Source organism: Dromaius novaehollandiae, chromosome Z (genome assembly GCF_036370855.1).
Source record: "Dromaius novaehollandiae isolate bDroNov1 chromosome Z, bDroNov1.hap1, whole genome shotgun sequence".
Taxonomy (NCBI): Eukaryota; Metazoa; Chordata; class Aves; order Casuariiformes; family Dromaiidae; genus Dromaius; species Dromaius novaehollandiae.
This window is the reverse complement of record NC_088132.1, coordinates 44,155,589-44,180,703: the sequence shown is the minus strand read 5'-3', so window position 1 is coordinate 44,180,703 and position 25,115 is coordinate 44,155,589. Positions and strand designations below refer to the sequence as shown.

General features: G+C 39.1%; 1 protein-coding gene across 8 annotated transcripts in view; it reads left to right on the top strand.

Moving 5' to 3' along the window:
- The first annotated feature begins 22,724 nt into the window (after positions 1-22,724).
- The window catches only part of LOC135324785 (tyrosine-protein kinase Fer), a 183,670-nt gene continuing 181,279 nt past the window's right edge, over positions 22,725-25,115 (top strand). For 6 of the 8 annotated variants that reach the window (XM_064501705.1, XM_064501704.1, XM_064501703.1 and 3 more), the window contains exon 1: positions 22,725-22,830. The gene's annotated coding sequence lies outside the window, so the exon portion shown is untranslated. Of the gene's footprint in view, positions 22,831-23,836; positions 23,964-25,115 lie in introns of all 8 variants that reach the window. The other 2 variants (XM_064501701.1, XM_064501699.1) reach the window with 2 other exon arrangements.

Below are 25,115 nucleotides of genomic sequence, written 5' to 3'. Positions count from 1 at the left end.
CTAGCACTACAATGGTGACAGTGGGATTTCTCAGCGAGGTCTATTTAAAATATCAGTAATAATAAATACCAGTAATGAATATCTGCAAGACATGGTGATAAGATACACAGAAATACCTATCCTAACTCTTAAATTACTTTCACTAAATTTCTTCTTTTCTTCAATGTAAAACTAAAAGTCTTTCTTACATAGTTTCAGGGGAGTAGTTTTCCTCTGTATCTCCCCTTTGGTTTTTCTTCTCCACATTACTCTTAAACTGCTCGCTTCCTTTGAACAAACTTTTAATTTTCATGTTCTTTAAGAGTCATATTTTTCCGTGAGTTCTGCTGCTTATATAGTACTGTGACATAGTCAGAATCAATATGAGATTTGTTCTTCTTCTAAAATAAATACAATATTCTCCTTCTAAAATAAATACAATATTCTCCTTCTAAAATAAACACAATAAATTCTTAAAATACACTTACATCATGACCTACTTATTAAAACCTTAAACAGGTTTTGAGCTCAATCACTGCATTTTGTCCTATGCAGGAAGGAAAGGCAATTTTGCTGTAGCTATTCTTTTGCATAGCACCATATATGTTTAATGTGCTATATAATTATTACTGCCATTCTACTGTTATTTACTGGAATTTTAATAACATTTAAAGGCCTCAGCTGAGATCAGCATCCCATTACACACGTACTGCAAAGGGGCAAAAAACCCATACAACTTCAGTGTCTGACCCTGTGAAAATCAGTGCAATTAAGCAGAGTAATAAAGTTAAGCATGTGCATGTTAAGACATGGACAAGAAAAATGGTAGGTGAAAGAATGGAAATACTGCTATCCCTATTTTGTCCATGGGGTAGAAAGTCACAGAGAACTTATGCGATTTGCCCAGGCCACACAACGAATTCATGGCACAGACAAATACAATTTTTTCAGTATCTTATGCACAGTCCTGTTTTGTAGTTTATCAATAGAAGGAATCAGGTTTACACTAAGACAGCACAGAAACAATAGTATTTTGAATTAGAATTGGTTAACCAAGAGTATAATAAACGGATTTGTGAACATACAGAAATCATTTAAAAAGCAACACTATGATAATATTGAACTACAGCATACTTTGCAAGCCATTCTTTATAATGAAGTTTTCCTGTGAAGACTGAGACTTGATTAGGAGGCCTAGAGGGGAGAACATAAAATAGCTAGAACTGTGATGAATAGGGAGAAAGGGGCACCTAGAGGAAGTGAAGACTACATTAAGGACTCAGAAAGGGAACAAAGCAACAAAACTGGATCTGGCATAGACTGGAGGGAAAGCACCAGAAGGACTCAAATGTGGCAAAAGGGCAGAAGCCCATAGTAGCACAATCTCCTTTAGATATTAGATTAAAACTTAAAATTCTCAACTCTCATAATTCCTGCACTATCAGCAAATCCCTTTCAAATCCTCTTCATTGTCGGTCAATATAAAGAGTCTACTCTCCCAGCTCAAGTGACAGATCTGAGCTGTCTAAAGGTTCTGCATGAACAAGCTGACTATCTGTATGGCGACACACAATTCATTGCTTTGGTTTGCTTTTTTAAAGCCAGGAGATCACATGCAAAGATATATTCTAAAGCATTACTGAGCTTTTCTATACAAACTCTTGTGTCTTTGCACTGTAATTTGAAAATTTTTTTACACATGAAATTTTGTTACAGTTTTCTCATTCAGTGCTCTCTGGATAGTCTTGCTCTGAGAATAAATCAGAATGATACAGAGTAAAAGGTTACATAATTCTTACATTGTTATTGCAGAATTTGGAAGATGTGCAGCAGTGGATGAGGTAGAAATTACATGAAAAGAAAGGATGGTCTAAATATTCAGAGGAATTGAGTGGTGCCCTGAATAAGTAGACTATATCCGTCTCTCTGCCACAGATCGCCTGCGTGAGGCTCAATAAATCACTTGAAACAGAACTTTTCACAAGTGGTCTACCTGTGTGTTCCTCATTCTTGCACCTCCAGGTCCTTGTGATTTGAAAATCTTAAGTACTTGCATCTGCAACAGTCAACAGGAACTGACCACTGAATGTGTACTATATTATATAATACCAAGCAATCTGAAAAATCAGCTCCTAAGCATCTCAAATTGACTGTCAAAAATAGTGGATATTTTCTAATTTATTCTGTCTCAGTTCTCTCTCTGTCAAATTAGAATAACAATTCCTCTTCAGAACACAGAAGTGCTGCGAAGATAAATTCATTAAGATTCGTAAAGCACTCAGACACTATAGTGATGAGCACCATAGAAAAGCCCATGAGGAAACTAAAAATTCTGTCTTCAGAGCAGAACTTAAAAATGTGGCATGGGACCATACGCTGAACAATAACAAAGAAACAAAATGATGAATAGTTACTCATTCAGTGAGCATTATCTATATATTGTGCACAGGAGGAGACAAGAGTCCTGGGGGGGGAAAACAGTATGTGATCAGTTAATTAAAATCAGAATCATAATGCATACCAGAAGATGGTGGGGAAAGAAGGGTATGTGGGCAATCTAAATTCTGGCAATTCTAACATTTGAGTACTTGGCTTTAAATACATTGCATTTTTTTCAATGTACTTTTTATGTTCGTATGGAGAAAGCTTAAAGAGTTCTGTCTACCTTAACTCTTTGCACTGAGATATGATGACATATGAATGACAGCAGCTATAGTTTCCTCCAATGTTACAACTGACCCCCTGATTCAAAAGATTTGCTGTACTCTCTTTCCCGCCTCTCTTAAATCAGTTTGATATCTTTTTTGGAATATGTGGGGTTCTTCCAGAGACAATTAAGAGATTTTGTGATTGAGATCTATAAAATCAACTGCTGTTAAGAGAATCCAGGAAAAGATAATTGTGTCAATGTAATCCACGTTATAGCAATGAAATCTAAACTCTGCTGGCTGAATTATGTGAATTATGTGTACATAACTCCTACCTGAGATTGAGCTATGCCAAACTACATCAGTGTTTTATTCCATTAAAAACCTCTTAATTAAACAAGTAAAAGACTGTTTACAACATTTATAAGTATAAAAGTACAGACAAAAGATTCACATTGATAGTTTGGTTTTGCCTTCAAAAAGTTACCTTTCCAATTCTGTTTACATTGCTCTGACTTTCTTAAATCTATGTTGCTGCCTCATCCCTTAGTAAGTCAGTCATCAAATTCTCCAGGTTTTTATTGGTCCTCTAGACAATATCCTCTTGCCCCACAGAAAACTTTTAATAAAAAATGGACTGATAATACTTCTCAGACATATGGGACTATGTTTCACTAGAAATATATTTCCATTTTCTTACTATCAAAAAATTCTCTAGAAGGGGGAAGAGCTATCCCCAAGAATTGTTCAAAACAAACAAATACAGGGAAGTATTTTAATGATTTTTTTCTACTTTTTTAAAAATTTATCCTCAGTTTTGCAGAATACTGCTTTTTTTACACAAAAATATAAACCTGAGGCTCAATTTTCCACATACAGTATTTGACAAACTTAATATTCTTTAACTTCTTATACTTGTGAAACAAAAAGCATAGTCAAAGGATGTTAAATTGCTGGTGTTTTAGTTACAAGTGCCTTTACAGTAGTGTTACAATTTTGTACATAACTTCACATAACAATGAAGGTGGATAAGGTATTAATTAGATAAAGCTTAACAGTGTTAAAGGTATATTGTAATCCATGTATTTGAGTCTTTTAGGCTTTCTTTTTACTTAGGGGTGGGTTTAAAGGTTAAAAGATAGAAATATTTAAAATACAGTTATGAGGAAAAGGAATTTAATTAATCAGCACGAAAACTATTTAGAGTTCATGAATATCAAGTTATTAATTATAATGAACAACCACTTCTGCAATTGGCATCTGGTGGTTGCTGGGTTTATTGCTCTTCCATCTGTATGCTTTTCCCATGTTGACAGGACTCACATGAACAAAAAATGTGACTGTAACCTTGGAAGAACAAAATTATATATATTAAATTGTAACACATGTGGTAAGATAAGGGTAAAGTTAAGTAAGTCTGCCTCACTTTATCAAAGAAACATTCAGTTTTTGAAAGATAACAAGTAGAGCAATACTCCTAATTTAGGACAGTATATTAACTTCCATTGAATCACTGGACATCTTTCCATAAGGGAGGTTAGAATCAGACAGAATGACATCATCAGTAAACATAAGATCAGCAGTATTTGTAAAGCTTGAGAAGAGAGCCTAAGTGGAACCAAATGATCAATTGTCTGAATGCATCATCCAGGACGAGTACAAACAGATGAATCTAAGAAGACACCATGCCTGCCATTGAGTTTTCAAGGCACAATTTACCATAATAGAGTTGGGAGCTCTCCTAAGTTATCTTTATTGCCCTGACAATGGGTTTTAGATTTCCAAAGAATTTAAGAAGTCCTCTGCTTTAGATAAATGTAAATGTTCTAAAAAAAAATAGACAAGAATTTCAGTCACTGGCAGATGTTTGCCAAGGAGCTTCAAGAAGTTGTCACACAGTGGATGAGCTTCAGCATGCCTGAGTACTTCCGAAATCTCTGTTGGTCAGTTAAGCATAACAAAAGGCTTAAACCTTTTTAACATAATTCTGTGGCAGCTATTCAAATCTGATCGTTGTCAACAAAGTTTTTTTCATCTTGGGCAAAGGGGAATAGCAGGTTTAAGAGACCTCAGTAGAAACCCTAATCCTTAGTATAATGCCGATTTCTGCAGTATTTAGGCCACAAGCTTCACTAGTAAAACCTGCTGCACTTACTGTAATTGTTCTGTATATTCTGATATCTGGGAAGCAAAGAATAGGATGTCTAAAAAAATATTCTGTCAACATCTCCAATCTCTTTTTCACCTAGATCTCACTCTCCTGCTGGTAGAAATTATCTGCCTTTCAAAAAATGATGAGCAAGCTCATCAGCCAAATGAAAAAGCCCTGATGATGAGATTAAAATGTAGGAAGACAGGCTTCAAGACAAAGGAATGGAATACTGGAAATTAAATTTCTCATCTCAAGCACAGTAATGCAGCATTCACTACTTTCCTTCACATCATCTTTCATGGCTATATAAATATGAAGAGGTCACATTTTGTTGAAACTCTGTCTTCCTTTTAAATTGGACAATTCATCACACTCCAGATGAGTCTCACAAACAGATAACCAGCCATGTATGAATCTAGTTAACAATTCCTGATTTGTTCCATTTTTAATCAAAAGCCAAACTCTTATTACAAGTAAACTTTGTATTTCAAATATCCAAATGTAGCCTAAATTTATTAGGCCTTGGTGAACTCTTTGATATCTTAGCCCGGTTTAGAACCAGTAAGGAACCACCATGAAAGGAAGTAGCCTAAGTGTGTCTTCTAGAGTCTACATTACTCAGCTAAATAGACAAAGCAGCTTAGCTGGCCTAAGCAGAGGGAGCAAGCACCAAACAGGCGTAAAGACTGGAAAATCCTCTCATCCCAAAAGATCTTAATCATAGATCAAGTGAAACAGAGTGGGGAAGCTCAGAGTGTGTAGAGTATGTAACTCTGTTCTCTTGTCTACCAGTCAGTTCGAGCAGTCATTCAATTAATGTTTAAAAATCAATGGCGTACAAATGCAGCATTCATGTTCTTTCACTCCTTCCTCCCAGCTCCACCTCTGTGCTTTCACTTTCTCTGCTGTGCATCTTTACTTGCACACCACCGCAGAATTTTCTCTGTATTTCACATTGAAAATGTTTTCCCCAGTTTCTTACTGGATGTCATTAAATATTTTTGTATGTTTATATATGTTTCTTTCTAAAAATTTTCATATATATTTTGTGATTTCAAAGTCTACTGGAAGGAAAATTCTGTTTTAAGCCACAAAAAGAATGTATCACACATATGAATCCCTACTCTACATTACAGTAAAATAAATCTTACTATACTTCAATAAAGTTACATAAAGTTTCTCAGGAACCTCATGTAAACAAGCCTACTATTAAGATGCTGCACACAACTCCATTATTTAGTTTGAGTCTACATTTTGTACATAAGATCTGGTCTTTTATTGTGCATGTTAGCTAGAGCATACCACCTCCAAACTCATAGCGCTTGCTCTTTGAAACCAGAAAAATGTTTACTGAGATAGTACAAATAAATCAACGTATTAGATTTATTCTAACTTAAAGGCTGATCGATTAAGCAATTTATCTGCAGAAGATCTTTCTTTGTCCAATTATTCCATAAAGATAGAACACTGCAAACTTTAAAAAATATACTTAGAGTTGAAATGTTTTGAGGTTTTATGCACAGATAAAGAAATAAAGCTATAAAGAAAAGATATAAACAAATTCGGCTGTAGGTCAGCTAACATATTTTAAGTTTTATGAACAGTCATAGATTAGGTAATTCTTACACAAGATCATTATGATAAAGAAAATGTAGCCAATCACATCCTCTTTCCTGCCAGTGCTTCTGCAGAATATTTGCATGTTTGTGTTGTATAATGTTGCAGAATGATAGCGCTTCAGTGAGTTAGTGGTCTGAAGGAGACCAAATATGTATCAAACTTTTTTAGTGATATTCTTCTTCACCTAATTGTTCTTGCTTTTTAAAGATTAGCCATGGACTACTTCGGGTACCTTGGGTATGCTTAAAAGGGGGTCTCCGTGGCATTACTGAGGGTCTTCATGAATTAGGATTCAAGGACTGGATTCTTCCTCCATAAAGCAATAAGCTTACTAAAAGCCACAGAAACAAATAAATAACGGCCAGATTTTCTAGCATGCCCTGGGAACTTACATAAAATACATTATATATTTTCAAATAATCCAATAGTATACTGATTTCAAAAGAGCCTATGTATTGCCAGTTCATTCTACCACATCCTGTGTTGTAGTTTGTTTGTGTGAAACTTAGAGCTACTACACTTATTTGTTGTTTTAAAATACACCATCTGACATGGATAGAAAATTGCTCAACCAGAATTGCTCTATGTGAGGTTGTTGTACAGAAGGTTACAAGTCTGTTAGCATTGTACTACCAGTGAAGCAGAACATACATAACATGTTTCGCAGCAGAATTTCTTATTGATATTTCTAATGCTTACAAAAAGTATCATAAGACACTGCATCTCATTCATATGATGATTCTGTGGAACAGCATCTAGATTATATATTTATTCCAGTAGGATGCATCCTTCCCTAGAGATCAACAACAGCACCTATCTAAATCTGTCAGATTACAGCTGCTATCCAAGGAAGAATTTTCTAACTTGTTTTCTGAAACGTAACAAGAGTATGAAATGTAACAACTGTCCTGAAACTATCAATCAAAGAAATATAAATTTTGCAAATGCATCCACATCTATTAAAAAAAATACCAATGGTAATAACAATGGATGAAAAGTACTTTTCTTTTAAAACATCCAGGTATGGCAGAAAATCCAAAAATCCTCAAGCAACTATACAATACTACTAGTTACAGTAAGACAGTAAACCAACAATATCATAAGAGCTCAAAAAAAATCAGTGGAAATTTAGTACAAATATCAGGTTTGGAAGAAGTAAAGCAAAAGGTAAAAAAGAATCCAATAAAGTAGAAAATTATTCATAAAAAAGATTTTCATAAGAGCATCCAAAAAATGAATGGAATGATATATTCATGATATGTCACCAGCTGGAAATTTATACCAGCAAAAAGCAACAGAAATATCTCTGTGGTATGTTATACCATCAGTCTGCACAGGAAAACAGAAAATGAATTACAGCAGAAAAATATTCCTTCATCACTGACTGTAAGTAATTCTCTGGTCTTCACGATTTCACTTTAAAGATTTTTCTTTTATATCAGAATCTGATATACTTGCTGGAATTGGCTATGTGAGAAATAAAAAAGGTTCTTCTTATCTTCTGGGATAAGTGGAATAAAATGAGCATGAAACGAAATGGTATCAGAGATTTTATAAGCGACCTTTTGTATCTGACATATTACTGGTCATTTAAAAAATAGCTGTATACAAGTACAGATTAAACAATTTCTTATTATAGACCTCAGTTCTTCAGGTAAAACTTCTAGAAACAGATCCTACTTAGTGTTAAGATGACCTTGGCTAACCTGGCAGGATAAAGAAACCTTAAATTTATCCTAACCAGGTATTTCAAGTGTTATGGCATCCTTCTTAACAGTCCCAATAGATGGCCATGGGAAAAGGGACTTGACAAGAATATTTAATGTACTTCAGTCACTGGCTGCTGGAGCAGTCCTTTTGGACTGTGACCCAGAAGCCTCATTAACAGATGGGGGATAGAGGGGAAACCCTGCTGACTCAGCTATGTCTAGGGAAAGCAGCTTATGATCATTTCTGTCATCTCTATTAATATTATGTGCCCTCAGCAGAAAACCTGTAACACATCAGAATCCTGAGCATGATACAATCTGCGTATAACTAATGTTTTACGCAACATTTAATATAAGATTATACTGTCAACATTGGGCAAGACAGTTTCTGCTGTCTGAATGATGCTGACATGCTTCTGTTCTTCAGCTGCTTTAGTGGCAGCAAATAATAATACAGTGGAATGTAGATAAGTCTTAAGGGACCCACAGCCTGGGACATATTTAGGGAATCAGTGGTTGAGAAATGCTTTTTGCTAGCCTGCACTGATCACTGTCACGAGGGCTAAGTTCCAGGTCTCATTAACATGCACAAATACCCCCTTTTACAAGAAACATGAATGAGAATCCCTCTTCCCTTTTTCATTCCCTACAGATCTGAATGTACTCTGAAACACCGTGAGGGGCTATTGCACCTGATGTTAAGTATAGTCAGAGGCTTCATCTATACCAGTAAATTAAATGCACCAGGCAAATGTTCCTGATAATTGAGGACAACTGGAACAGAATGACCGCAGCTATTCTAACAGTCTCTAGATCTCCAAAAGAGGGGCTGCAAGCAATCTGTTAGAAGAGGGAAAGGCCCCCATACATTGAAATTCCCAGCTCATGCCCAAGAATAATTTTGGACAATATTAGGCATGTGCCAAAAATATGGGGGAGAGAGATCATTTTAGGAGTTTAACAATATAGTCACATTCCAGTGTCTGAGATTGTTCCTTGGGATTGTTTAATTTCCTAGCATAGGCATAGCCTAAGAGTTTATTAGCTTTAAGATTAAGGGGCTATAAAAGTAACCTTTGAGGCTGATTACAAGTGAGTTGACCCACAGATCTGGACTGCATTACTATTAGTGTGAGTCTGGGATAGAAGACTGAGTGCATAGTTTTTACAGCATTTTTGTTTCTGGGGGATGATCAGTGCTATATATAATTTAAGAGATTTTATTACTAGGCATTCCAATCTTAAAAGTATTCTAGAAAGCGCTTCATGATTTATGCAGTCTTAAACAGAGATTTATGCCAGAAGTCATGGCTATTACCCAGGAGCTTGTAAGGAAAGCTAGAAAATTTAATGCACAGCTGGAATATGAGACATTTATCCTACTAAAACAAAAGGTGGATTCTAAGCTAAATTTCACCTAAACTAACTTTCATCTTCTGTCTCTTTTTTCAATAAAACTGCAAATTGTTTTATGTGAAAATTAAAAGAATGACTACCAATTAAATCAAAAGAAGCAATTTAGGAGGTGAATAGTCGGACTTCGATAGAAGTCTAGGCTGGTGACCATTTTAAAATTTTATGATCTTATTGCCCATTAAATCTATATTCACACTCAATTTGTTAGGTTACAGTTAGGAAAAACACTTATGAGTCTGATTATTTTTAGTCCAGCTCACCAGATAATAATTTTCAGTTATAGCTGTCTACCAGTTTCTTCCAGAAATAGTAGGAGACGGAAAAAAACAAAAACCAAACAAATATACTACAAAACTTTGCAGGTCTTTGGAGAAATGCTACAGACTTTCCCAACAGAGAATATTTTCAGCTTGTTCAGTCATTGTTTCAACTCTTCAGCTTGCTCTTCGGTGAGACTCAACATCCATTACCTATGGAAGCCAATTAGTGCCTAGTAAGTGATGTGATTCAAGATAAAAGCAACAAAGGATTTATTCCCAGATCTGATGATAACTACATCTCTTATAAGCTATCAAGTGAATTGAGATTTAGGGATGGACATGACTCTGCAGCATGCACCAAAGTTATACTGGATTCCCTGTAGTGCCATCTTGTGACAGCTGGCACACGCAAATTTGAAACTGGACTATTAAATATTCATACAGCATTTCTAAATGAATGTGAGAAACATTTTTAGATAGCGCTATTGTTTTATAAAGCTGAAGTGCAAAAGAACCAGAAAAGACTCAAATGTTACTGTTTATATTTCAAGTTGTACAGATGATTTCTATACTGTAGGAAAAACAGAATTATAGGGAAGGGAAGAATTTCGTGCAAATTTTGTTTAATTGCATACAAAGACCTACCTTAAAATAAACTCATTAAAGTTGCAACGTCAAGTTCTCCACGATAATGAAATATCAAGTTCATGATTCTCAAAATTGTTACTAAAGTACTTTGTCTAACACTATTCTAAGGTCTCCACAACAAAGGCAGAGACAGAATCCAGCTCCCTTGACCAACATTCATTTGTCTTAATCTTTAAACTTTTGAACTACCTTTTTTCCTCTGCAGTTTTCAGCTTCATTCACTGGATATATTTCAACTGTGGCAACAGATGAATTATGAATTATACAAATTAAAGATTATATAACAATATAACAATGTAACACCGATATTACTGCTGTGATAATACAATATAACACTGCTTCTCCTCCAGTGAAGGCCCATCATATATGGTAGAATAAGTCTCAAATCCAACAAAGAATTGCATCTCTTAAGACAATATACATTTAAATCCAGGCTTAATCCTTAAAAACCTGAAAGTCTCTGTGGATGTAGATCTTCAACAGTTGCACTCTCATGCTTTAGATACTGAAAAAGATACTCAACTGAAATTCAGATAATAGGCATTTCCTCTGCCTAATTATTCTGAGTATTTTCATTTAATAGGAATATTTGCAGCCTACTGCAGGCCTAAGGGAAAATCATGCCCAGCCAACTTGATTGCCTTATATGATAAAATGACTGGATTTGTGGATGAGGGGAGACCAGCGGATGTCATTTACCTCAGCTTTAGCAGGGTTCTGAACACCCTCTCCTGCAATATTCTTGTATCCGGGTTAGAACATTACGTTAGACAATCAGATGGGTAAAAAACTGGCTGACTGATCAGGCTCAGAGGGTAGTGGTTAATGGGTCATACTCTACCTGGAAGGCAATGACAAGTGGAGTACCCCAGGGGCCTATCCTGGGTGGGGGGGAGGAGGGAAGGAGAGAGGTGAGGGGAAGAGGAGAGGGTTGAGCTTCAGCGAGACCTAATACCAGCCTTCCAGTATCTAAAAGGAGGTCATGGATAAGATGGAGCCAGGCTCTTCAGAGCAGGGTATGGCAAGAGGACAACAGACAATGGGCAGACTGCATATAAGGAAAAACTTTTTTCTTCCAGTCAAGCAGAGGAACAGGTTGCCCAAAGAGGTCGAGGTTTTCAAGATCCGGCTGCACAAAGCCCCAAGCAGTGTGCTTTTAATTCAGTGCTGGCTCTGCTGTGAGCAGGGGGTTGCACTAGCAACCTCCTGAGGTCTTGTCCAGTCTGAATCATTCAGTTATCCCATGACTGATATTTGCATAAAAAATAAGCTCATCTTTATTTAGAAAAGATACAGCCAGTGTTAGCCCCTTCTTTCTGTATTACTACTCAAATGCTTATTACATAGCTGGGTAATGGATTAAATTACTTCTGTAATGGGAGACCTGGATCAGTTCCCCTGTCATTTTTCACTTCCTAAACCAGTTACCCTGATCAATGTACAGGACCCATTTTTTATGTATTAAGGGCACTCTCCATCCCTCCTTTGCTGCTAGAAAACAGAAAATTACTCTATTGGCCCAGAGAGAGAGGGAGGCACTAGAAGAAGCATAGTTTTGTGTCAAGGACTGTTAGCAAATGGAGCAAGGTATGTTGCTGTCTCCAAAATGGACAGCACAGGCAGTAAAATGTAAGGTTTATGAATCCTTTTAGCTTCAGTTAGTGACCTAAACCTCTGAGGGCTGGATTTTAAACTCACCCTTCTGTTTAGCATTTCCTTGTTTCCTGTAGTTTCTATCCCCATTTCCCTTGTATATCCCTTCTTGGCAATCTGGTGTCCAGGCCCTGAGGGCACTGACTGACCTCCCTGTCCCTGCCCACACCCGTGCACCTTCCCCTCCTACCCAGCCCCAGGCCCCCATTTCAGCCCAGCCCAAGGCCATCCGTCCCTGCCCTGCAATGCCACAGTGGTGCTGGGTTCCAGCCCCACCATGGCCCTGCCCCTGCCTGGCCATGCCCCCCCCCCCCCCGACCCCAAACGCAACCCCAACCCATGGGTGACTGACCAGCCTGACCTCGTCCCATTCCCATCCCCACAGTGGTGCCCAGTGGCCGGGGCTGGAGCTACCCCCAGCTGCCCCATTCCCTTGTGGGGCGGCAGGATGGACCTGGGCAGCCAGGCTCCGCCCTGCTGCCACCAGGAGCCCCTGCCAATACCTCTCCCTGGGGAGGCGCTGGCCTCATGGCACCCTGACCCTGGCTATAACATTTTGAGAGGACTAGCTCTCCATGCACATTTACTAAAATGAGTAAATATAGGGGCCTAACTTAGTACTCTGGTTTCAGTCTGAGAACCACGCATCTAGAATTTATACATGGTGACAAACATCTGTGTGGCTCACAGCTCTCCCAATTATTATAGCAAAGGTCCAAGATAATAATGCTGCCCTGTCCTGTACTACAACAGAATAGTAATGCAAGGCATGGATACCCACAAATGTTTATCTGGATGATCTATACACAAAGTGCCAATGGAAATCTTGTATTGTAGATCTTATTTAAAGCCCCACTTGCACTCTTCAGCAATAAGTAACTTCTCCATTATGTAGCAAGACCAACTGTTACTGATTCACTCTTCAAAGTTAGGCATGTCCTTGCATTCATACATTATATAAAAAGAGAGAAAGACAAAACAAACAGAATGTGTCTTTAAATGTGCTAGCCTGATTATCTAAAAGAATTATAATAAAGTATATCAAGGCGCAGAAAAAATCCTTTTTAGCTAAGTACAAACACTGTTTCAGATAGTTAATATAAGCTAGCCAAGGAACTTCTGTAATTTCATATTTAACAGTAGGTGAAGAATACTGATAAACTACAGACATTTTATTCTGTGCACATACATTAACAATTTTAGTGCAGTTTCTATTAAAATTATATCAACATAATCCTGGAATATCAGAACAGAAAAATATTTACATTTTATAAGAAACATTGTTTACAATTATATACAATAGGGCTAGAAATAGAGATGAGGTTAATATTTATGAAACAAAGCAAATAATATTTTTGATAAACATTTCCTTTGAAATATCTTTTGCTGATTTTCTTATTTAAATAATGAAGTAGATCTAAGTCAGAAGCTTGTCTTACCCTGCTTTGGATTCTAGAGGGCACAATTGATTTACTATAGCTGATTAGACAAGGGCAAAAAAGCAAAAGCTACTAATCAGTTTGTTACAGCTTCACCTGCAGGTGTTCAAAGCTGGAGGATGGATATCTGCCCATTTTTCACTTGATGCCTATTACTGCAAGCTGTGGAATTCATAGTGTTGGCTGTTGGACATGATCCTACTCCATTGATGTCAAAACATGGTTTCAATCTACAGGGATCAGCGCTTCATAGGAAAAGCTTCTCACTATGTGGAATAGTGGTCATTGTTGCATCAGACTCTTGCTTGTACATTGTACTGCCAGTTTCAGTGTGATTCACTGACCAAATGACTTAAAGGACTCATGAAAAAAGTGTGTGTGTGTGTATTCACTCTTCCTTAAAAGATTGTGCAGACCTGCCAGGGGCTATCTAAACTGCAAAAAAGTGGTACAACCTGCTGAATAATTGTTGAATGTCCTGTGACACCAACATGTTACGTACACCAGGAAGCACCAGCTTGAATTCCAGGGTTATGAGCTAATCAGCTTGTTATAATTTCCCTAATAACATGTAGTAGTAGCAAAGTTTATATTACAATCTGAGAAACCTACTGATTCCCTCTTTATTTTTTCTTAATTCACTTTCTGAAGGAACTGATTTGTTAATGTACATATATATTTATTTACAGAACTATTACTAGCTGGCATTTCTATGCAAGGATTTGTGAGCTGCTGTAGAGTTGGAAGACCTTTTGGGAAAGACTCTGGGAGCAAAGAAGCTGAGTCTGGCAAGTAGCTCTTCGTACCTAGTTATTATTGCTGTGCTGTGTAACACTTAGAAGATAATTTTAGTTGTGAAATACACACTATGTTTTAGGAAGAGTAACAATGTGTAAAATATCTCAGGGGATGGAGGCCCAAAAATCAAAAGCAGTTTCTGCTATGAAGAAATTCCATTTTACAGACCTCCTAAAGAAAGTTCCTGTGTTTCTCTGTAAAAGCTTCTAAGTAAACAAAGATAAAATTGACATTTTTGCCTTGGGAGCTCCACAGTGTTGTCTCTTCCTAAGTTTTCCAGTTCTGTGGTTTGCAAAGACATGGTGTCCCTCCAGATTCTCTAATAAGTACTAAAAGAAACTGACAGACAAGACAGTTCTGAGAAAAGCATGGGATTTTAATAGGATGTTTCTGCCCTCAGTCATACTTTGATTCTTTCCTTGATCTGTATTGATATAGGAAAACCAGAACTTCAAAGTATGGGACATTTCATACCCCATTCATAAAAAAATCTCTTAAGTATGGAAATGTGAAACTGAGGAAAAGATTTATAGTCTTTACACTGAAATTACTCTTGACATCAAAGGCTAAAATAAAAGTAAGAAGTATTTTACTTCCACAATCCAAGTATGCGCAACTTGATTGTTAAGTCTAGAGAGAGATTTAGAGAAATAAAGATTTAAATCTATTGCCATGTTAACTCCAAGAAACACTTCTCTGCAATATTCACCTATAAAGATGTGAAGTCACTTATCCAGACATTTTCCTATGGATGCTAGTTTACACAAACTCTTCCTCTTCTAGGCCTTTGCCTAAAGGAAGAAGATCTAAGAAATGTATAATCTTTATAAATATTCCCTTCTGTTTCTTACCTTCTTTCTCATGGATTTTTTAAGGTAATCAAGATACAGATCTTTACCTTTTCCTGAAGAATTATCTCCTGCTGCTGCCTACATTTTAGAAAGACTAATGCCCTTCACAACAGTAGGTACAATCATAACCTGTCCAGATGGACTAAATAATTAACTTGTTCTGAGAGTAATGCTGCTGTCTCATGGCAAAGGCTCAACTTCCAGATCATGGATTAATAAATGCTATCCTAAAGATTTTGTTTGTTTACAGGTTTCTATTTACACTTACAAATTTTGTTCACAATGTAATCCTGCAAACAGTTGTGTCAGCACAACCTGGGGCAGCAGCATACTGCAGCACGAGAAAAAGAATGTGCATTGGGGGAGAGAGGCATGAATACCTTCAACTAATGCTGTGGGTCAAGGTAGTGTATTATCAAATGATGGGTTTTTGTGCATAGGATTTTTATAGACTGACAACTATGCTTCATACAAATATATCTACAGTGATGGCCACGCTTTATTTAAGCATATAAGGCTATGATATTAACCAGAGAGCAAAACAACATCTCCTCTAAAAAAATTCCTAGCAAGACATATATAAAAAAATATATATGTACAGTATATTTAAAATTAACAATAGCAAGATTGTTTTTTAAGATAGATCATTTCCTTTATCTGCTTCACAGAACAACTGTGTAAACACTTGTGCTGGCAAAAGTGAGGGAACAGCATGCTGAAGACTGAGATGAACACATGGTAGTGGAAGTGGTGGTAGAGGCAGCAATACTGACTTAACGTATCATCACCAAAGACTTCATATTGTGACGCTCCAGTCTGAGAGGAAACATCAGCAGAAACCCTGGTGTGCTTTTACTTAGATAGATGAAGATATGGTCATCATATGTTCTTGCAGTTAGAAAATTAATTTGCCTTAACACTGCTGAACTGTTTTAAAGTGTTTTCTTTACTGTGTGAATCATATACATTCACATCTTGCTCTGGTCCCATTAACTAAACAGCAGGATAGAAATCCCTTGATTTTCAAGGAGAGACTAATAGCTGAGATTTTTACTCCTCAAGCTTAAGAGTAATAGCTAGCTCTTAAATCAGCAACTAAGGGGGAACTTGAAAAACACTTTCACTGTAGATTGCTCAATTTTTTACTAGTCGGGATCAGAATATTAAGGATTAGAAATCTTGCTCCATAGAGCTAGAAGTAGGAAACTCAAAACCAAGTGTGTCAGCCTGGAACACCATTTGATGTACAGGATAAAACTGGAGCTTGTCATGTTAGGAACTGGAGCCCAAACTTTGCAATGACTTTGCATAAGCTTCGTAATTGAGTTTAAATTGGTCTAAGTGCTCAGGAACATATCTGTGGGGCTTCTGGGAGCTTTTGTCCCCTTCATTATCACTAGTTGACGCAGTGCATCATTTAGATCCCACATTTAGATTACAGTTGTGTCTCTTCGTGGAATTGAGCAACATATCCATGATTATCTTTTAGGTTGCAGCCTATGACTCTAATTAATGATAAGAGCAGTAAGTTTATCAGGAATTTAAATAGTCTTAGGAAGTCAGAGATTTTAATGCTTGTGCCTACCTACCAGTTATTACTGGTTCCTCCATTATGTGTTTGCTTTCTGTTCAGGCATTAGCAAGCATCACTAGCTCCTTCTAAGAATGAAACCATGCTTTCAATTCCCTCAGATCTTTGGTAAGCTTTCCTTACATCTGCTGAGTTTTCTTTATGACTTTGTGAAATTAAAGAGAGCTTACTGGCTCTTTTTCTTTTTCTGGTGCTAATGTGGCTAACTCTCCAAGTGTGGATTCTCTCCAAAAAGTTCTGTGGTGGATGGATTCCAGCTTTGCATGTGACTGAGAAATAAATTGTGCATGTGTGTATGCACACGTGTGCCGGCATATGTGTATGTGTGTATACATATGTAAATATATATATATGTATATACATATGGAAGAACTGACTAATATGTTTCCCACTGCTAACTGCATCACTTTCTATTTAGCCCCCATGCCTCAGTGAGGCAATTATTCAAAGTAATGTACATAAGAAGAGATAATCAATAGTAGGTAGGAGGATTTAGGAATGCACATCTGCACCATAGCTTCTGGTAGGGAAAACCCTGTCAGGATATTCTGAGGAAATCTCCAGGCACCTTAACAAAAAATGTGGAGTTTTAAGTAGAACAGCATAGACTTGAAAAGGGTCTGAAGGGAGCACCAGTCAGATCGTGGTGTTGTCATAGCAACAGACATTGAAATTCAAAATACGAAGTACAAAATGGGGGTGGGAGAAAAAGGATAGAAAACAGAAAAATACCAAGTAATCATGAAAATCTGTATAAAGAATATGAATATTAGACTTTCAGGACCAATGATAGAAATAATTAAAATATGCATATTCTGCATGTTATTTGCATTTTTTAGCTTTTTCCATCCAACAATTTGAAAATGCTTTATAAATATTAATAATCTACTCTTTCTGACATCCATCAAAGAAAGTATTAACACTGCCTTTTATAGATAGAGATACAGAGGCAGGAAGAGCTTTGCTTAAGTCCGGTGGGATGTCTATGGCAGAGGTGAAATGAAAAAGTTCAGCTGTTTGTTCTACTCTGTACTCACATGTTCTTTGTTTTATTGCTTTAACATGCCTGGGTTTTATGATGTTATTCTCTAGATATGTAATAGAAGAATCAGAGTAATTTTTGTGTATATTAATAACAGCAATAACGGTATTCTGTATCCGGCACAAAAGCTCCACTGCTTTTATACATGGTTTGTGTAGTTATTTAAGCCTTTTTAAAGTATTTCTTTAAGATAGTAGTATAGTTAGTAAATAGAACACATGATAGAGAGGGAAAGAATGAATAAAACAGCAAACTACAATTTTTTCCAAGATGTGCAAAGTTTAGAAATGGATACTCATTCATGCCAGCTCACCAAGGAACTGCAGCAAATTTAATTCAACAAAAAAGAACTGATACGCCATTATTGGGGATCAAGGAATCTCACTGTTGGTCAAAAGCCTGAGATTATTTGGGAAATTATTATTAAGTTATTTTTATCTCTCACAGATGTCTCTCTTTGCAATCCTTTATTCTGAGTATACCTCTCTAATATCTTCCCCATATTAGTGGCGTGTGTATAACAGAATTCTTCAGTATATCCAAGAGATTTTTTGATTTTCGACTTTGCAATGACTTGCATTTTACTTCAGCAGTTTGAAGGAGTGATAATGAGCACTCCCTCTCTTACACTTATATGTCCCTTCCAGGCATGTAATTTCATTTAAAGTTGTTTTCATTCTTCAAGTAATATAATGCTAGAGTGTCTGTCCCCTAAGAATAACCTTAAGGTTTCTCAACATGAGTATTGACAGCATAAAGCAGACACTTGCATGTTGCATTTAGGATGTTAAGGCAAGGAGCCATAAACAAAAAGAAATTAGATAAAGGTAGAAAAGAAGCATTCAAAATTATGAAAATGTGCTGACTGAATTATAGACTGGCAGTGTACCAGAAAAGCTGCAGCAGGCAGAAGAACAAAAAGGAAAGGATTCTTGAAACCTAGAGCTTAACTACCTAGAGCTTAACTAAATAGGACAAGACTCCTGCTATTTGAGGAGCAAATCCCTTGGGACTTCTAGGGCCATAATGGGGGGAGAATAGAATAGGATAGAAAGGCTGGAGTTTCTTTGGTAAGTCGGAAGTTTGCAAAAACTAAAATACAAAAGTCTACAGAAGATGACAGTCATTTGAATGGAGAGGACAGAACCAGCATAATAAAGTAAATTCTTCAGGTATTCCTACTAGACAGTTACTACTGTTTCAACTAGTTCAACCACAAAGCACTCTGCCTGGTAGGTGCTGAGGTGTTGCACCACAGAACTTAGCATGTCCAGGCGCTTGCTGAGTTTCTCAGGGAGACTGTATTTTGCAATGAGGTCTGTAGCAAAACCCGACTACTGCAGTTGTCCAGACAAACTAGTTGAAGGTACTGATGTTAATTAGTTTATAGTTTAACAAAAAATGATAGGTTTAAAACATGCAGGAGCAAAGGGGAGATGCAGGAAGAAACTATGTTCAGGGATAGAGAGAATGTGCTGAAGCAGGGGCCCTTTCCATTTCCTTGATCCTTTTTGTCTCATTTAGATACTTTTAGGACCTAGGCTCTCTAATTCCAGAGTTAGTGTGGGCCCTGGCTCAGGCCAGGTAGTAGCAGGGCAGAGGAAATTATGTGTGGGGCTGAGTGGGAGAGGAATGTGTGCAGAGCAAGAACACTGGGGTGGGAAAGAGAGCAGAGGACTAACAGCCGCAACCGGTCAGGAATAAAGTTAGTTTAGGCATTTAATTGTAAAATATACTTTTAATGCTTTTCCAGATCAATTATTGATTGCAATTTCTAAATAAAACTAACAGTCTGAATTTTAAACTAGCTTACATATGCCTACATTATATGCTAGTGACTATGGTATCCTTTTTCTCCTTCATTTAATAAATATACAAAGGTTTGAAAAAGCTAATTACAAAATGGAACGATAAATCCTTTCTTCCTTAAAAATCAATCAGGTTGTTCATGAAGTTGTTCTAAACTCTAATCAGAAAACTAAAGGAGAGCTAGTCTTCTAACCTCACAGAGCCTCTAGCAGTTTTCATCAGGTTCACAACTATCGAAGCCAACTAAACTGCCACACCATAGACATATAATCATAAAAGACCTTCCTTATTTCTGTGTGCAGCGTGATTGACAAGTTATTTGTCCAATCCAATACGATATATGTTTGAATACAGCTGAAACACGACTGAATGAGGGGTCTGTCTGCATCTACATTTGCGTAAAACCCTGTCATTGATAATTTCTTACACTAAATTCAGTATTTTCATCTAAATTAAGATTTTTATCCCAAATACAATGTTGTTGAAAACTAACTAATGGTAAATTACATCTTAGAAACACTTTCTACTGCAAATTAAAGAACAGCTTTTAGTTATTTTCCTCTATTGTATATTTACTATTTTGCGAACTTGCTTCTAATTTTAGATCCCCATCTTACAATGAGGTCCATATCATAAAACATGATAGAAAGGCTGGGGCTTCTTTGGTAAGTAGGCAGCTTGGTATAGGAGGAGGTACAAACAGTAGGGTTTTTTTCACCTGATAAATCCATAAATAAAAGAAAAAATTTCCATAAGATATTGTGAAAGAAAAAAGCATAAATGCCTTAAACTGACCAGACAAGACCATACAGGATAATTTCACTAGTGGTTTTTAAATATGATGGTCTAAAGACAAATTCTAGCTTAAGAGGCCCTGGATTGGAATAGGTTTTCTCTGCCCGTATCTGGTTTCTTAGACTCCCTCCTACATACCAGCTACTGTCTAGCACTTGAAACAGAATACTTGTCTGTAACTCTAGCCTGTTACACTGGTTCTTATGTTCTGCCAGTATGAAATGCATTGCAATAACAGACCTTGTTACTACTTCTTAATTAAATTGAATTAATTTCCTTAAAACGGAATATGTTAAAAAGAGAATACAGAACATTTTAATATTTGTGCAATGTGTCCCCAACCTCTTAAGTTAGTGTCACGATAACAACCCAGCTTTCTTGCTGCTTCTTGTTATCTGTTCCTGATACTAAGATCCCTAGGTAACACAACATCAGACGTTTTTTTATCTGCCCATAAGCTGCAATGTCCATGAGTTATTTTCTCAGACTTTGCAATTTTTTCATCTCTTATATTTCTTTTACATTCCCACCTACATTTCCATGGTCAAATACTAAATAGCTGAAAAGTTATACGAACACATTAAACCTGGTGCACATTATATCTCAAGTGTTGTAATCATGTAAATGTTCCTTACCAGTTATTAAAGTCTGAATCAAATCTTCTGTTTCCCTTCTCCAGTAACTTCTGAAGACGATAACATCTGCTTGTAAACCAGTGGTACTAAAAACAAGACACAAAATATTTCTGAGAATTTTTGGAAATGTTAAAAGTGATTAAAGAAATGGAAAAGATAGTTAAGAGTTATCTTTAGTAAAAAAATGTGGTACATTCGTTTTCAGAAGTAGACTCTAAGAGCACTTTTCAATGCACAGATAAGTTTTTTATTTATATTCAGCACTAATTTCCACACATTGCTTGTTTTTCTGAGAAGTTTTAGGAATGTTTGTCCATATGAATCTGATCCAGTGATTGCAGTAAGCATGGCAGCCTTTTGACTTTTCATCTCATGTGGCTTTTAAGCACCTCAGGGGTCATGCCTACACTTGAGCTGTTGTTGAGGGGAGTCAGCCTCTGGTGTTATGGCAGTTGCTGGAAATTTTGCATTTCTGCCTATGGAAAGAAAAAAGTCAGCAGTGGCTGCTGAGCTTGACATGCAGCTACACATCTATTCCCACCCCTTGATACAGTGTTGGGAGCTACTGTCATCTCTAGTCCTCTGAACTGCTTTTGGAGTTTCCTCTACTCACAACCGTCTGAGGCATGTGGTGTGTGTTTTGTGGCTCTTGGCCATGTGAACATTTTCTTACGTGGCTTACAAGGTCAGGAAAGATGGTATCTCAGGATACAGAAGACCACAAGCCAATTTTATTATAGTGGAAAATGAAGTTTTCCATTAGCAATCTTCATGTGATTTTAGTTGCTGCAGCAGTGCACTACATACAGCACTTACGCTACTTGGTCTACTTAGCCAACAAGATAATTTGGTTTAAGTATAAATCTTTCCAAAGCTTCTGTGTTACACTTGTATTGTACAGCCCGACTCCGGTCAGGGCCAGCTGCTGAACGCAGAAGTGGAAGAAAACAGGCTGTAATTGCCCAGTAGAGAAAATATATGGTAAAAGGGATGAAGGAATCATATATGCTTCTGTTCAAACTCTAAGATATCCTTAAGTGTAGCTTTTAAGCTAAAAGGGTTGGGAAAATATACCAGTGGGAAACTAACATACCTGAGCTTTATTACACCTTTTGAAAAGGCGGCCTTTTTGGGGGGCACTGTTTACTTTTCACTGGGCAGACGGGCAGCTGCGAGGGCAGGAGTGTGCAAGCAGGCTTCCCGGTGCTGCTGAGGGACATCAGCAACACCAACAGGCTTCACTGCCAGCACCCCATCTCAGCTCGCGGCACCAGGTGCCTGATACACGTAATTCTGACACGCGTCTCCTGTCAGAGCGCTTACTGCCCACAACGCGGCTCGCGGCGGGCGGGGCGTCGCGGCGGGCGGGTCCCGCTCGCGCGGCCTCCTCGCGACTAACGGCTGCACCAACGGCCACCAGCCGCGAGCGCTCGCTGGGGGCTGTCCGCGCGCGCGCGGGAAAGCGCCGCGCCCACTGCCCAGGTTCCCCCCGCGCTGTCCAGTGGGACTTCAGCGCCCCCCGGCCGCGGGGCCACGGCATCCACCGCCCCGCGGCGCCCTGCCCCGCCCCTGCCAATCGCGTCACTCCCTTCGAGCCGGGGGGCGGGCGCAGCAGCGCCTGACCCCTCGCTGACTGGCTGCCAGCCGCAGACCGTCACCAGGGGGCGGTGAGCGCACGGATTGGTTGGCCGGGAGAAGGGAGTCCGGCGCCGATTCGCCGGTGCGGCGCACGTGACGCTGGTGGGGCCGTGACGCCCGCCGTGGCGGAGGGGCTCGGCTTGTCAGGTAGGTAGGTGCCGTGCGCGGCGCGGCGCCGCCGGCGGTGCCCGAGTCCTAGCGGCGGTGCCGCGGCCGGGGGCAGCCTGCCCGGGCCGCCCCCCCGCGCGCTGCCCGCCCGCGAGGCGGCCGCGGCGGGGGGCGGGTAGGCCCCGCGCGCCGCTCTACCTGCGGCTGGGGCGGGGCGGGCGCGCGCCGGCGTCGCTCGCGCTGCGCGCTGGGGGCGCGGCGGCGGCGGCAGCCGGTGGCCCCGCGGCGGCGGCGCGGGAGCGGTCGGGGCGCGGGGCTCGCCCGGCGGCGGCGGCTCCGCCCCGGCGGGGGAGGCAGCGCGGGCGGGAGCGGATCCCCGCCCCAGAGGCTGCCGTCGGGCCCGGCCGGGGCGCGGGGCCCGCGAGGTGGGTCGGGGCGGGGGCCCCGGCCGGGACGTCCGGGCTCGGCGGCCTCACGGGGGCGAAGCGGGAGGAAGGGCCGCGTCGGTCCGGTTCCCGCTGCGCCCGCCCCCGGCGGTGTCCGCGCTGTCCGGCCGGAGCGGAGTCTCCCTGGCTCTGCCCCAGTGCGCCCAGGCACGCTGGGCGGGCTGCGGGGGAGCCCCGGGAGCCCCCCGGAGCTTTGTGCCCCGAGTGAAGGGCAGACAAGCCCCGTGTTTCCTGCGGTAACGCTGTACGGCTTAGGGGCTTTCTTAACTTTGTGTGTGTTGGGTCTGGAGGCTGTGTAGATGAGGGCTTTGTGATGTTACTCTGCTGGCTTTCTCCTCGTGTGCCTTTTTTTCAATCCGGGATAAGTAAATAAGCTGTTTCTGTTCACTGTTTTGGTAACTAAGGATACTGGATGCATGTATATTCGGTATGTGAGAGCAAAAGATATACAGGGGCATTAAAGATCTCTTTCTGCACTGGAATATGTTTCTGTTTTGTTTATATGTACATGAACATACACACCTGGAAGTGATGCATCCCATGTGAGCATCTGGGATAACAAGCAAACTTGTTTTCTGTTTTCTCTTTTTTCTAAATAGGACCAGAAATAAGCAGTATCTCCCAAATACTTGACATACCTTTTCTCCACTTGGTAGCAAACCTGCACGAAGTGACTTGGATATTCTGACGTATATCTTTATGCAGCTTCTTTTGATAACTAGTAATGTAAGAAAAACCTTGGCAACATCTGGAACTTGATTTAAGACCAGGAAAATTTATTGAATAGTATTCTATCTTTATTATTGTACATACTGAATCATATATTATAAAGGTGCATTCTCCAGAAAAGATGCCTGATGTACTTTGCTGCATGTATGTGCTAGCTTTGGGAAGACTCAAGAAGCTGGAAAGTTCATACTTCTGAGCAGCTTACAATAAAACCAAACTGCAAAGGATAGATATTATAGGTTGATTTGCCATAATGATTATTTTTAGTATGACAAATAAATGTTGTATATTTCTGCTCTTGTAAATTCCTTTTTAATGTGTTCTAGTAGTTTATCAGTATTACTGTGTATTTAGAGTAGACGTTTGTGGGATGTTAACCCCAAAAGGGTTGAGGTTTGGGGATGTTACTTTGAAGCAGAGGATCAAGCTTTATATGTACAAGGTTACTTTTTGATTGAGCAAAAGCTGTGTTAATCATCACCAAGATCCTCTTCTGCTTTGCTTTTCTACAGCTATAACTTCTTGTCACAACCAAATCATTCAAAGGAATGATGGTTCTTCAGTTGATACTTGAATTCTTAATGTACAAAACTGATCATAAAAAGCACTTTAATGAGACACTTCAAAGTACAGAAAGGCTGAAGAAAGGATGGGAGGATTTAAAAGTAGGATGATATAAAGGAAGATTAGAATGTGTCTTCTGTAAGACAGGGAAAAGGTAACATTTGCTTCACTGGGATAAGGAGCTTTAATGTGGATAGCAAGAGTAAGCTGCTGAGTTGCACTTAATTAGTGTAGGATTTACTGTTTCTGTACTTGAAAATATTCTAAATTCAGTTTAGTACTTTATAGAATACAGAGGAGAGGTTTTGCGAACATGAGTAGATTTATCCCAGACTGTTGCCTGGGGTAGGCTTATAGTGGCCTGTGTTTTATCCATGTTGAGAACCTCTCTTCCTGTCCATGTTGCCCTGTCCACTTGCTGCCACTTCTGGATGTTCTGGGAGCTGGGAACCAGCTGAGTGAAGGAAGGTATGTTGCCTTGTCAGCCTGAAGGCAGAGAAAGCTGGCAGCCAGCCCGGAGTTGCTCCGTACAAGGAGATGGGCTAGCTGCATGAGGTCATCACTTCACAGGGAGGAGTTTTTTCA